The sequence below is a fragment of the Ambystoma mexicanum genome, chromosome 13 (assembly GCF_040938575.1).
Source record: "Ambystoma mexicanum isolate Mex_15411 chromosome 13, UKY_AmexF1_1, whole genome shotgun sequence".
Lineage (NCBI taxonomy): Eukaryota > Metazoa > Chordata > Amphibia > Caudata > Ambystomatidae > Ambystoma > Ambystoma mexicanum.
The window spans coordinates 519,206,201-519,219,179 of NC_090938.1; the positions used below are offsets into that span (position 1 = coordinate 519,206,201).

A 12,979-nucleotide genomic window follows, 5' to 3' on the forward strand; every position below is an offset into this window, starting at 1 on the left:
GCTCTCCTGCATCTGTGTCAGACCACACCTTTTATAGTGAAAAGATCAGTCAAGTGCCAATGATTACTATCAAATACCTGACCTTGTCTGACTCTTAGTGGGACAACTGGAGTTCTTTCTTTGGCAGGTTTCCCTTATTTTACCCCATGTTATTCCTATGGGTAATCTTTACTAATCTTAGTTGCGTCTTCCTCATCTCAGTATTTGTTCGAAACGGGGAGGAGGAGATGGAGTGAGATTGAAGATAACCCATAAAGGCTGAGTGAGAGTAGGTTGGGGTTTTGGAACTGGGAAAATACCATGTCTCGCTGTTGGGAAGCCTCCTCCCAATCCCTCCAATCCAGTGATCCTCCCTCACTTGTCCACCCCCAGGGTTGGGATCCAAAAGCGATGGCCCTTCCCTGGCCACCTGAATAAAAGATCCCGAAGGAGTGGGTGGGAGAATACTGTCAGTTTTCTCACAGGAATCAGTTTTGTACTTTAAGGGTGGGGGTGATATGTTCTCTGGACGAGAGGTCAAGGAGGAGTCTGCCAGCAGAGTTTTTGATTTGTTGAGTTTCCTGAACTGCTGTGCTGGGGCGCCTAAGAGCGAGTTGGCATAGTCTGGGCAGAAAAGGAGGATGGCAAGTATTGCAGAGAGACTCTGTGGGTAGGAGAGAGAAGGGAAGATTCGCCTTAGGATGCATAAATAGAAGTTTCAAGTTCTGTACATGGATTTGATGTTTTGAGAGATTGATAGGTCCAAGTCCAGTGTGCTTCCAAGATTTCTTTACGGAAGTGGAAGCTGCAGCTGCAGGTGGGGCTCCTAGTGAGTGTGGCCAAGGTACTGGTTGGGGAATATGAGCTATTTTGCTGAATCTTAGGATTTCAGTTTTGCCTGGGTTGAGATATAAGTGGTTGGCTGTCAACCAATCAGTGGTTGATGGATAGAGGCAGGAGGAGAGGTCAGGTCGAAGGGGTGCGGGGTGGGGGGTTAGAGTCTGGTGTCTTGGGAATCTTGAAACTAATCTGGGAATCTTGAAACTAATCTGGGTGTACTCTGCATAGTTATCACATGAAAGGTTATGACAGAGAGCGGATGAATGCAGACGGTGGGCGAAGGAAGAGATTGAAGAGAAGGGGTGACAGGGAGGCGCCCTCTGGGACCCATTCCAGGACAGCATGAGGAGAAAGGAGGAAGGAGCATGATTTGGGACTGATAAGAATGAAATGATTATATCCATTTTAGAGTGAGTGTGTGTAGAGCCTGTCCATGAGTGTTGCGTGGTCAATGGTGTCAATTGCAGCAGACACCTCAAGGAAGATGAGTGCAGAAGTCTGCTGTTCTGTTTAGACCATCCCAGATGTACACAAGAGAGGGTTTGGTTCCTCAAAGGGGTCTGAAACACGACTGGGCTGGGTCAAAGAGCCTTTTGGCTTCTCTGAAGAGGCTGAGCGGCTTGTAAGGAGTGCGTTCTAGGAGTTTGTAAATGAACTGGGTGTTAGAGACATGGTGATAGTTCCAAGGAAAGGGGGTCGGGCAGGGGGATGGCGAGAGGGTTTTAGAGAAGGAGCTCGACATGGTTTTGAAGGCCTCCCAGAAGATACCAGCTGTATGGATGGACTACTAATCACCTTAGCCAAGCAGGCCCACCACTTAAAGCAAGTCTACGTTGGTACAAAAAGCAAGTTTATTGTATAATCATCCGGGGAGGAGCTAGATTACACGGTCCAGTCAAATTTACCAAAGTATCACTGAACCACATAAGTTAACACATTATATACATATTTGCAACAGTTAAAACTCCCCCATATGTATTACAATCCAACCCATACATGAATGGTAAAGACCTATACAAAGCACTTATACAAAGAAATCCCATCTTTCTCCAATTCCTCCATTCTCATTGCTAGTCGTAATCTTAACTACCATCTTCAGCTCATGTGTAGAACCTCCTTTTAAGATTTGTCCGAGGCAGGCCATAACATCACACAATTAAACTTTCACCTACAAGTTCCAGCTGGTTTGAGATCTCTTAATTTAAAAATTGCACATGTTTTGCATGGCTGCGTAAAGTAACATGAAGAAAGCTGAATAAACAGGTACTCTTTGAACTGACAACCATCTCATCCAAACAATTTTACTGGCGTCCCAGAACATTCAAATCTAAATAACTAAAATTTCAACACGCATGGCCCCTGGCCACATACCGAGTAAATAATCGAATCACAAGGAGCAGCAGTCCCTTTGGCCTTGAGCATCGCTTCACCCCACATCTATTGCTAGTCAAAAACAAATAGCTGAGACCCTCTATCAATCTTCCATGCGCTTTAAGAGATTACATCTGCTTTCTGTGGTACTACAAGGTCATAAAAACCACAGCCGGTTTCTTTTAGCTTAGCTGACCATAGGCCAAAGTCAGAGTTACTTATTTACCCATCCTCTGGCCTCTGAAACTGTGCAAAACCAGTTTCTCAAAGTCAAGCCCTGACTGCCAAGTTTTAATCCATTTGTAATGTAAAACATAAAAAACACATGGAGATTCATACATTCCCATGTATATCAGTGTGAATGCATGTTTAATAATTGTCATATTTTCTTCACAGTGGGTTCTCTATAACCATTCCTCTTCCTTGCATGCGCATTATGAAAAACTCTGTTGCCCAGTTTCTAAGCACTTCATAGCACACCATATCTGAATCTTTTGGCAGTTTTGGCATTTTATCTTCCTACGCCCGTGCAGATCTGATATGGATCAACTTCAACACAAAGCAACACTTGAGTAGCATATCCCATTCACATTTAACCACAGTGGATACATATGAAATTGCAACAGCGCCAACTTTGGCGCAGCCCCAGTAACAAATATGGCGCGCAACATGAAACCCCCTACATCATTGGGGCTTTTTCTGACCACCCCAAAACAGCTGTAGAGGTGGAGCAGTTGCATGCCTCTGCAGGAAATCCCACCCTCACCCCCTTCTGCCTATATGTTGGAGGACTGAGATTGTGCCATGCTTGGCACCAGTAGTTGGGACCATACCACAGCGAGTATTCAAAAGAAGGAACCTATTGAGAAAACCCTATCAAATGCATTCCTGAAGAGACGAGAATCTGAAGGAGCAACTCCCTGAAGGAATTTGAAAAGGAGCAAGAAGAGGAGCTGGTGTCACGAAAGACAAGCGTTACGCCCCGAGAATGCTGACTTAAGAGAATGTATGGATCTTACAGAAACTGATAACGAAGTTAAGAACCAAGTTAACTTTTACATGCAAAAAGAAAATTGCATGTGCGCGAAGCACTGCAGAAAAATGCAAGCTGTTCAATAACTGTACAGAAGCTGTAACGCAAGTAGATTCAGTAATCTTAGAAGCTGGCTATAAGTAGTGAATAGACTGCAGGCAAAGCAGCCATTGTATATAAACTAGACATCAGAGTCATGAATTTAGTAAGCTCTGGCTCATGGAGAGGAAAGGCCGAGAACTGTGTCGCAACAAGAATTAGCAGAGATCGTGGACCGTTTGGCCTGGTGTCAAAGCTGAAGCAGCCAGGACTGGTCATCTATTCTTGAAGGCGGTGAACGTGAGAAGCTGAATCATCCCTTGTTAAGGTGCAAAGAAAGAACACCAAGCATGGCAAGTTTTATTCATTTAAGACATTTAAATGCTGCAAATTGGACCAACTCGTGCTCTCGTCACGTGAGCCAAGGATGGAAATAGAGTTGAGCGCGGAGTTCTAAAACAATGATAGTGCGTGCTCACACTCCCTTATATTCCCAGAGACAAGAATACTCTGCAAGGCCAAGTTCAAAGACAATCTTCATGGCAGAAGGCATGCGAGATGATGGGCTAATTGGGTGGGGAGGTCAAGTCCACCTCCTGGCACCTGGGTCTGAACTTGCGTGGTGCTAAGTAAACCGAATGTTCCAGACTGACACGAGCGTGCCAACCAATTTTAGAGGGCCGTATAACGAAGGGCCTTCTAGTTTGAGAGCCAATGCTATGCCGTGTACTTAATAGTGTTGAAGATGAGATGTTAGGAGGTAGGCATAAGTTGTCCACCTGACAGATCCAATCACAATCCCACCCCTTATAGAAAATATACTTAGATGTTCCCCTTGAACCCATCAATATCCATCATAGGTTTTTCACATTTGCCACAAGAAAAGACAGCGCCTAGAGCCCTAGCTCAATGGAATTTGGAAGGAGACGTCTCAAACTCTAATGGGAGTGAAATATGTAACACCTAAACTGGTTTACGTAAGGTGACATCTCAAACCATGCACATGGTACAAAGGTAAAGGCGAGAACGAAAAGGGTGATCACAGTGTTTATTAATGTGTAAAGTCGACTAGTCTGTATGTTTGTTGAGTAAAAATATCTAAGAGCGATAAGTTGTGAAGCAATTGAGAAAAGGTTGAGGAGCAATACCGATTACACCTAGCGAAGTGGTTGGTACCAATCCAAAGGTAGAGATAGATAATTAAGAAATTATAGGCTTGAGCAGCAATTGATGCTGTGTGCTCACATTTGTGGTTTTACTCCATTGAACAAGTGGTGATTTAAGCAAAAGTTATTTCATACGTCAAGTAGGTATTGACAGTCAATTGATACTTGTCATCATGGGAGACACTCAGCTGATGCACATTTTTAAGACACTGCCAAAGCACATGCCCAAGCTCAAACAGTATAGTGTGGAATGGGTGAAAGGCACGGGAGATAAATGTTCATGAAGTGGGCACAATGGGGTGGGGGGGGTCACTGTCAAAAGCGGTATTGCAACACACAATAACATACTTGCACGCTGCATACTAGAGAAAAGGTTAGCTATTCTAGAGCTCTGAAAAATATATCAGGAAGAGAGGGAAGATGTGCCACCTAAGGAGTGGATGCTTAGTCAGCCTAAGGAGGAAGGTGTTAAGCCCTCAGCTCCCCTTACCACCCCCGAAGTAAAAGGCGCAAGCGCGGAAGAAATAGGGTTGTATCCTTTAAAGGAGTTGAAAGCGCAGAGGGGTATAGTAATCCAATATACAAGCCTCCTGCTTATAGCAGTGATGATAGTCCAGATGAGAATAAGAGATCTATAAAAGGTCAAAGAAGAAAAAAAGAGTGAGTGGTCGAATATGTCGACAGAAATAGAAAGGGAGATTAAGAGATGGAAAGGAGAGAAGGATAAAGCTGGCGAGATAGCACTTGTGCAGAACAAATGGATGGGAGGACAGATCTTACTTAAAATAGATGGGAAAAGAATAGAGGAAGTTAGGGAAAGAGAAGATCAGGACGAACAAGATAGAAGAGACAAGGAATGAGAGGAGATTGAAAGATGAGCACAAAAGGAAGAGCAGCGATCAACGAGAACAGATGTATCGGGAGGAGCAAGAGAAAAATGAAGAATGGGCAGAACAAAGAAAACATGACAATAGACAGAGATAGAAGGTAGGTATAGCAGAGAAAGGGATAGCAGAGAAAGAAAGAAGGAGGAAGCGCAAACATTAAGGGACAAAAGAATACATGGAAGGAGGAAGGAGAGAAGAACGAAGGCAAGAGGACAGAATTAGAAGGGATGCGAGAAAGCGAAGAGAACTAAAAGAAATAGAACGAAGGAGGAGACAGCGCGGTCTTCAGATCAGTCTCGTTCGTAAGGAACCAGTAGGGCGAAGCCCAGCAATACAGTGGGAAAGAGTAGAAGAGCTCCTTCCGATAAAGGAAGCAATGTCAGGGCATGTAGAGTAATATAGGAAGAAAAAAAAGCTTTGATGCAGAGAGCATCGTAGGCAAGATCGATAAGGCTCATCAAGAATTAAAAGAAGATAGCACACATGGAAGTTAAGGGAGGAGGGATCAATCCCTAGCATTTCAGTCACGAAGCGAAGAAGAAATTCTGTTCAGTCACGAACTTAGAGCTTTGTCCTTAAGTAGACTTAAGTAAGGTGAAGGGGATGATAGTCACACTAGTTGGGGACAAGACATGTCAGATGAAGAAAGAGTCCATCCTTGAGGTAGGAGGAGGGAGCGCGTGCACATCCGAAGGAAGCCTGCAAATGGATAAAGAATAGAGATGGTCGGATCTGAAACAACCCAAGGATAGTCCCCGAGGACGCTCGTAGAGTGACAAGGGAGAATCGCTGCCATGTGAGAGCAGGTTAAGGTCGCTACCGACGAGGAGACGGACAGGGACGATCGCCCCTGCTATGGATAGACTAACGATGGGAGTCGATGGTGGGTTGGGGTTTATGCAGTTTGCCTTATTGGAAAAAGGGGGAGCAAGACCACAGTATATTCCATGGCTGTAGATAGACAAGGATACTGTAAGCTTTCGAGTTTGACTCCGGGCGCTTGGAAATGGATATACGAATTAGAAAAAATAACAGGAGGAAATACATTGGCCATAGGGGACATAAAAGGTCTCCTGGCAGCTTTCTTTGGGGAAAGAGCTGATGACATATGGGAGGAGAGCAGGATGTTTAAGTGTGACAGCACAAAACACAGCGCATGCCAGGGCACAGTTTTTTTATTGTAGAGCAGACGTTGGAGGGCTCTCAGGGTACAATACCCCCAATATAACAGATATGGGTGCAATTATGACACGCAAGATGAAGACACTATTGCTTACATACAGGAGAAATGGCAACTTGAAAACCGCAAGCCGTGGGAAAAAACTGTGGCATTATTTTACCACATTTTAGGCCAGAGGTTGCCTGACCCAGTACAGAGGCAGATGAATAAACAAGTGGGGATGGAAGGAAACCATGGGCTGATACAGAGCCGTCGATAGTGCATCACTGTCAGTTATTGCAAGAGAAAAAGAAGAAGATTGATCAGACTAGGAAAATAAATAAATACATTTTAAAAAATGTACAAAAAAAAATTAAAAATAACAAAATCGAGGAAGCCAAGTTAGTTCAGAAAACATTGTCAAAGTTTGCCATAGAAGGGGCGGTATTGACAAGCGGAGAAGGATTGGGAATGCAGGAAGCAGTGGGTGCACCACAGGTGTGTTATCAGCACCCGATGGACCAAGGTGGATACGGGTTCGTGCCATGAGGCAGAGGTATGGGCTATACAGGAAGAGGATTCCAAAATAATCAAGGTGGTTTCAAGAATACACATAATGAGAATTAGCACCCAGGTAGGATATAACCAAGGGGGACTTGTCAGAAGGGCACCCGCAATATGTTGGACTTGTGGGATGACAGGGCACATCAGCCAAGCGAACGTACAGAATGGCCAATTTTCAAAAGGGGGACAGCTTATCCTCCACCAAATAGCACACAAACTAGAGGGGGGTCGCCCAAGATCAGACAAGCGTGAGTACAGCAGGTACAGCAACCAGAGTGAGTACAAAGGAATCCACCACAAGGGCAGTCGCAACAAGCCCCTATGCAGACACAACAGTATGCAAGCACAAGTGCCGACACCCAGAATAGGAGGTGCCACTGTGGTATGACGAAATCCTTTCACAGGGACTGGGACGAGCCTACACCTACAATAGGACAGCTCGCAGGGCGACTTGATGTGTTCAGTACTATCTGACACCAGACCCCTCCCCTCCCCCCCCCCAAGAGGAACAAAGGGTCGATGCGACGATAGGAGGCAAATCCTTCTTTTCTAGTAGACATTGGGGCAACTCGTTCATGTATACAAGAGGGAAAATATACAATGTCGGGAATTGCCATGAATGCTCAAGGGTTCTCTGGAGCTATGAGTCGAGTTACTTTGACTAATGAATTACCAGTCTCTATAGGAGAGTTTGATATGTCTGTTCCTTTGTTATATTCACGACAGACACCAGAACATTTTGGGAAGAGAGTTGACAAAACAATTTCATTCACTGACCAAGGAACAGTGTGCTCCACTCGAGGAATACACAATTTAAACGTGCGCAAATTTATACTGGCGTTCACAGGGCAGGTGGCGCTACAAGGCATTCCAGAAGAACCAGAGATTTTTCTGTATGGAGTGAGCATTCTACTGACATGGCGACCTGGCTTGGTGGGGAAAAATTGGGAGGGTACCTGATTTTTTGTTTAAACCACGAATACCCATGGATGAAGAGGGGGTACTAACTATGCCTATAGAATTAGAAGCAGCCAAAGTATGATGGGAAATGGCAATGCTCAAAAGGAGTAGACGATGAAGGTAGACCATGGAGGACAATGATAGCTTTCGAGGAAGGGTACAGATTGACTGATGACGACATGTTTAGGGAAGACCAAACATGACGAAGTAGTGTTCTTTATGAGCATTACATGCTGGATAAGAATAGAAAAGGAGGGAGGTCCCATAGCGAACAGCGATAATGCGGCAGCGTCCAGTATTTTTCCAGGAAGCCTTGGAGAAGGTGCCAAGTGTCCTTTGGACCACAGGCCCTTATGACACACGTTGATTTGAGGGAATAGGGGAAGTTAAAATAAAGCTGAAGCCAGTGTACCTCGAGGAAAACAGTTCTCCATGTCTCGAGAGGCTGATGAAGGTATATTTCAGTACCTCAGCACTGATGAAGGAAGGGATTCTGGTGCCATCAGAATAGTTTGTAATACAGCAAGAAATCAAGAAATCGAAGGGAGGGTGGAGATTTATACAAGATATGAGACCGATTAACCAGATTGTAGATACAGAGTTTCCTCTAGTTCCTAATCCGGTGAGGATACTATGCAGTATGTCGGTGGAAGCACAATATTTCAGGGTGATCAATTTGAAAAATGCGTTTTTCTCAATCTCGTTGCACAAAGACTCACAAGACTGGACTTACTTTACGTTCCGCCAAACTCGACTGAAACATACTTGTTTGCCCCAGCAGTACTGCGAGTCCCCATCAATCTTTCACAGAGTCCTGCAGATGGATCTAGGCAATATTGATCTTAAGAGTGCAGTGATACAATATGTCGATGACATTTTAATTTGTGGCACCACGGACGATGAGTGCAGACAAGATTCTATTCAGTTGACTATTCTAGCAGACAAGGGATATAAAGTAGACAAGGAGAAGTTACAATTTTGTCAAGAAGAGGCATTATACATAGGGTAGTTGATTTCATATGAGCGAAAGAAGGTGACACCTGAAAGAGCTGAGGCGATTATGAAAATACCAAAGCCAAATACAGAGAAACAGGTGCAACAGTTTTTGGGATTATGCAACTATGTCAGAGCCTGGTGTTTTGATTACAATTCATACACAAGATCCCTTTTGCAAGCTTTAAAGAAAGCAGAAGTAGACTAAATATAAATAGAATGGACTGAGGAAATGGAGGAAGGGTTTGAGGAGCTGAAAAAAGCAATTTGTACAGCTCCTGTTTTAGGAATTCCCAATTATGCTGAGACACACAAGTGGTTCAGTCATGATGGCAGTGCTCAGAGGACTACATTGGCGTACATATTGACTATGTCGATATGCAGCAAGTATGTAATGGATGTAGGTATCTATTAGCGGTGGTGTGTCCCTTCTCTAGGTGAATCGAGGCAGGTCTGTGTACAAACCCTGATGCCACTTGCGCAGCAAAAGTTTTTAGTGCGCAAAGTCTGAGAGAGAGAGAGAGAGAGAGAGAGAGAGAGAGAGAGAGAGAGAGAGAGAGAGAGAGAGAGAGAGAGAGAGAGAGAGAGAGAGAGAGAGAGAGAGAGAGAGAGAGAGAGAGATCCAACAAAGGGCCACATTTTGTTAATGAACTATTTGAACAGATATGGCTTTTGTTGAACATTAAACATGTTTTCTTCTGCTCATCACCCGCAAGCGAACAGACTATGTGAGAGACTCCACGGCCTCCTTGACGAAAGGATTGCCAAGATTAAACTGACTTTGAAGAAGGGATGGCTATATTGCCTACCCTTGGCTTTATATGCCCTTCGGAATCAGCCAGGTTCAGATCATCACCTCACCCCTCACGAGCTAGTGACAGAGCGGAGCATGAGAACACCTCTTGCACCTCCATCTAGGAGTAGAAGCGATGCCCAGAGTGTAGCTAAAACTTTAGGTGATGATTTGACATCTATGACCTCTAGCATCTCTCTCATTTCACATCAAGTAAAGAGAAAGGGGGGGGGGGGGGGTCTCAGAACACAAAGACAATTCAACAACCAACCCAACTGAACTTTTATTGGCACCCAAGTTATATATATGTTGGAGACCTAGTATTAAAAACTTTACGAGAAAGTGGCATAAGCCATGTTTTAACGGTCCCTTTTGTGTTGAGAATATAACCCTTCAGCTGTAAAGGTCCAAGGAAGGCGAGCTTGGCTTCACTTGGGGGATGTAAAAGTCTATAAAAGGAGAGACCCACCCTACTTCCGTTGCTGATACAGAAGCAAGGCAAGAAGAAGAATGGCAGCGTGTGCCGACTTGATTGATGACGAAGAAGGACGACGATAAAGCACCTGCCATCGGATGACACAGATGTAGCTTGGACTAAAATTTGGAGGACACTCCTTATAGATACTTTAGCAGGAATGCAAAGACTTGCTGAGAATTTTAGTAGGCCAAAAATGAACTTTAGAAACACACTGACGTATTAACAGTTATGCCTAAATGTCAGTTCTTGATCAGAAATTGGAAACAAGATCAGTATACAGATTCATTTTGTGGTGCATCCTGTCCTAAGCAGTTAAACATATGGTATTTACAGACAGTGATGTTCATCGGCTTTTGCTTGCCGTTTTTATATTTATACGTCAAGCTTATCCTACTCTGTCAAAAGAGGCGTTGATATTAGCACTTTTTTTTTACAGGATCCAAAGAAATGGCCCAGTGATCAGAAGACTCCTCATTGCAATAATCAAGCAAATGTTAAAGTTGCAAGTGCAAAGAAATGCGATTATTGTATTACAAATGAGAAATGGGGAAGCGGGCAAAATTCTAGAAAATGAACAAGTGCAGGATGGCACGAAAGGTGGATGCCGATGTTTTTGTGCATAATATATGCCTGTACGATTTTTCTGTTCCTCATTTTCCACAGTCTCCATCTCGTTAGTACTAATGCAGAGGCCCCTCTGGCTCTCCCCACTGTGAGAACTGCTTTTGATTTGCTTCAGGATCATTACACAAACTTTGCATATGGTAGATATATAAGAGAAATGCAGAGGAAGATAGGGAGGCTAACCAGGCTCTCCTAATCTAAAAGCAGAAGCTAAATACCTTCCCTCAATTTTGAACCCTACTTTGGTCATGAAACAAGTATCCTGCCCTTGGGTTAACCTGGGGTCTGGACGACAGATGAGAACGTACCTGTCTTCTGACAAATTGTTGCTGAACTTTTAAACAGAACAGTTTTGAATACCCACCACAACCCCATTGCATCCCTGTAGAGAATACCTTCCCAAGAGACACCTTGTTTAGGAACCTGTGCCTTTTGTGCCCTAGGGCTGGATTTCTTAAGTGAGGTAATTGTACTTGTAACTGGTTTTCATCACTTTACCTATATCTGAGTACATAACAGTTTCACCTGGTTATTTAGTGATGCATAGTAAGTGAACCTACTGGCGAAAGTTTACATTTGTTTATTATGGTTTTGTGTGATATTACTGCCTACTGGTTTAATTTTTGTGTGTGTTTTAAAGGCCTGAATAATTAACTATTTGTATAACTGTTTAAGCTGAATTATTGTGCAAGAAACCATTGGGGCCCCTAACCACACTCCCAAGTCTAAGCCTTGACTGCTCTCTGCTCTACCTTGATTGGGTTTTGGGTAAACTCTGAAGCTCCATGTTCAACATAACTAGGGTGGCCTCCTAAAATATGCCCACCAGGGTTCATTTTAGAAATCCAACAATAAAAATAATGAGGAAATGCGTTTATGAACTAACTCCATTGAGGGAGACGCCCACCAAAAGGCGTCCGATTTAAGAGAGATCAATCTCTGTGGCAAGCAGGAGAGGCACCAGCCCTGGCTTGGAAGGGCTTCCAAATGGAGCACTCTGCCATGACACTCAATTCAACAGTGCTGATGTGAATGCAGTGCTACTTCAAGAGCTTGTCAAATTTCTCAACTAGGAGAGTAGAGTATTTACGTTTAAACAATAATTAACGCATCAGCAGCAAGCACACAATTACATAAGGAAAACCCTGCCCATGGTTATGAAATCAAAATGCTTAACGCCTGGTCTCAGCTTTCAGATGCCCCACGCATCAAATGATTAGCAGTTCTTGGTTAAACTAAATGCATCGGAGGCTCCAAAGTCACAACAGATGTTGGGATCAGGGGAAGGGGTGGAGGGGCGGGGAGGGTTTACAACCCAATCGCCCCAGTCACGAGCAACTTTCAAACCCGTCAGTCAGCCCCCCCCCCCAAAGGCCCATTTTGGGCGTGGCCAGCCCCTTGTGGCAAGAGCGTGAAATGGAACTGCGACCAGTAACTGCTGCGCCACTCCCCTTTAATAAAAAAGAGGTCACAAGAAAAACACTAGTAACCTCCTCGAGGCTGTCATATAACATCGCCGCTCATGTTTCTATAGGACGGGTTCTTATTTCAGTATTCTGTACATGGTCTACTTGTCGGGGGAATAAGCGAAGCCGCTCGTGGGACGGAGGCAAAGCAAAGTGTGTGCGGACAAACGCATAATCTCAAGAGTTTAAAAGTGAAAAATCACATACCTGTAGATGTATGGTGTCAACTGCATACTTCCTCAATACTTGTGTGATGCAGAGGATCCACGCGTGTGTTGATTTAGGAAATCAACATTAGGAAATGGCCCCCTGCCGACAATAACAGAGGTTCCCTAGACTAGAGGTTTATTACGGAGAGCGAACTCCGTGATACTGGAACTCTAGGATAGAGGATCAAACGGGGGAGACAATTCCGTGATTTGGGAAGCAATACATTCCATGCTGAAAGAACCGTCGTCCTAGTCCACTCACAGCTACACACAACTGGATTCGCTACATGGTACAATAGCCTTGTTTGCACATAACTTCCTCATCCCATCTATGTTTCCTTGGGAGACATACGGGGTAGCCCGCTATGAGCCCAGTTTGAAGATTGGCGGGCTTTTCCATAGACTATATCCAATGGGC

The 12,979-nt window shown here is 44.2% G+C and overlaps 1 protein-coding gene across 3 annotated transcripts in view; it reads right to left on the reverse strand.

Moving 5' to 3' along the window:
- Positions 1-12,979, reverse strand: part of BRCA1 (BRCA1 DNA repair associated) — a 560,494-nt gene extending 547,515 nt beyond the window's left edge. For 2 of the 3 annotated variants that reach the window (XM_069634200.1, XM_069634199.1), the window contains exon 1: positions 12,560-12,979. The gene's annotated coding sequence lies outside the window, so the exon portion shown is untranslated. The remainder of the gene's footprint in view (positions 1-12,559) is intronic. The other variant, XM_069634201.1, reaches the window with a different exon arrangement.